Source organism: Otolemur garnettii, unplaced genomic scaffold, assembly GCF_000181295.1.
Source record: "Otolemur garnettii isolate 467f Iridium unplaced genomic scaffold, OtoGar3 scaffold00063, whole genome shotgun sequence".
NCBI classification, from domain to species: domain Eukaryota; kingdom Metazoa; phylum Chordata; class Mammalia; order Primates; family Galagidae; genus Otolemur; species Otolemur garnettii.
In genome coordinates, this window is record NW_003852458.1 from 8,934,183 (window position 1) to 8,936,681 (window position 2,499).

The window sequence follows — 2,499 nt, forward strand, 5'->3', positions numbered from 1 at the left end:
ATTGACAGGTTCAGATTTGTACCCTTAGCCCTAACCTTTCCTCTCACCATCTAACTTTCCTCTCCAATTTTTTTTATGTTTTATCCATTTGAATATCCTAAACACACCTCAAAATCAAGCTATCCAAACCTGAGTTCATCTGCTTTTTCTTCCAAACTTTTCCTTCACCTTCACATCCATTATTAGATAACGGAGCTTCTTATATCCAGTTATGAAAGCCAGAAAACAGGGAATCATCATGGACACCACTCTCTTTCCTGAATTCCTGCATATAATTCATAACCAAATTCTGCCAATTCTATGTCTTAAATGTCTAATGTGTCCTCTTCCACCTCATCCTTTCTATCTCACTTCCTTTTTACCATCCCAGCCTAAGAGACTATTATCTATCAACTTTCCCCATTTGCCTTTTGCCTACTTCAGTCTCTTCTCCACATGGCCAACAAAGAGATCTTCTCAAAGCACAACTCTGATCATTGTCTATTTCTGCCTAAAATCCTTTAATGGTTTCCCATTAATCTTAAGATAAAGCCCCAAATATTTACCCCCCCCCCGAGACAGAGTGTCATTCTGTTGCCCCAGATTAGAGGGCTATGGCCTCACCATTAGCTCACAGCAACCTCAAACTCTTAGGTTCAAACAATACTCCTGTCCTGGCCTCCTGAGTAGCTGGAACTACAAATGCTCATCAGAAAGCCCAGCTAATTTTTCTATATTTAGTGAAGATGGAATTTCAATCTTGCTCAGGCTAGTTTCAACCTCCTGAGCTCAAACTATCCTTCCTTCTCAGCTTCCCAGAGTACTAGGATCATAGGCTGCCATGCGAAGCCAAAAATGAAGGCCCAAATCTTTAATATGCCTTGTAATCAGTGTATAAAAGAGTTGGCCTGGCCTGAATTTGCAGACTTCCACACCCTATATACTTCAGAGAGTCTAATGGTAGAAACAGCTTTGTTTTCCACTGCCTGATGACCTTTTCTCATGCTGTTACCTTTTTATCTAAGGCCTTTTCTCACTGACCTTTGCCTAATTCATTTCTTCTCTTTCTTAATTCTGCAAATCTCAGTTATCAACTCAAATGTTAATTTTTTTAGGGAAAACTACCCTAAGTGCCAGAATAGAAAAGATTCTCTAGCTGTATGTTCTAATAGCTCCCAATATTTTTCTTTTGGGCCCTCGTCATATAAATAATTGTAAACATATGCAATTGAATGGTCAACATTGGCCTAATAAGGAAGACATTCAGAGAATGCCTATATCCAGACAGCCCTCTGCACATGAGTTCCACATTTGTGAATTTAGTGAAACACAAATAAAAAATATTTTCTTAAAAACAAATTGTATCTGTTCTTGGGACTGCAAACTAATATAGCCTCTTTGGAAAGAAGTATGGAGAATCCTCAAAGGACTCAAATCAGACTTCCCATTTGACCTTGAAATCTTATTATTAGGCAAACCCAGAAGAAAAAAATTCATTAATCATAAGGACATTTGTACTAGATTATTTATCACAGATCAATTTACAATCGCCAAGATGTGGAAACAACCTAAATGTCCACCAACTCAGGGATGGATTGTCAAACTGTGGTATATGTACACCATGGAATATCATTCAGGTATAAAAAGATGAAGACTTTACACCTTTTGTATTAACTTGGATGGAGTTAAAGCACATTCTTCTTAGTAAAGTATCACAAGAATGAAAAAGCAAATATCCAATGTATTCAATACTAACACAAAGGCAGAAGATGATCTAATTCATGCCCACAGAGAAGAAAAACTCATTTCAATTCAAATTGGGGGAAGAGGGGACAAAGGACAGGGAAGAGAAGGGGAAGATGGGTGTGCTCCCACTTAAAGGCGTAAGATAGAGGTGTATGGCACACCTTTTGGGTGTGGGACACAATTACAATTTGTTAGGACTCTACCTAACAAATTTGACCTGGTTGTTTGTACCCTCAAGTTAATCTGAAATTTAAAAAAAAAAATTGTGTTTGTACTGAACAAGTACAGACTTTCATCTTTTTGTCATTATTCTCTAAATAATTCCTTATAACAAATATTTGTATAGAATTTACATTTTATAAGCTATTAATCTAGAAGTGATTTAAGTATCTGGAAGGATGTACATAGGTTATTTGTAAACACTACGCCATTTTATACCAGGGACTTGAGCATTTGCAGATTTGGGTATCCATTGGTGGTCTGGGAATCAATCCTCCACGGATAACTGAGGAATGACTGTACTTTACTTTTCTAGTTGATATTTTGGTGATCTTAAATTTTTTGCTATTATTTTCAAAAATTTATACAGTGAGGATACACTATTTTACAATGGGGATGAGGGAGAGAAAAATTATTTTAAAAACAAACACTCGTTCATTGAACAGTTGAATGATAATATTTTTTGTTCATGAAAAAAGTATAGATACTGTTGTTACCAAAAAATTTCAATTCTGAAAAGAACAAACGCAACCCCATTTATCACGGGGTGAGAGA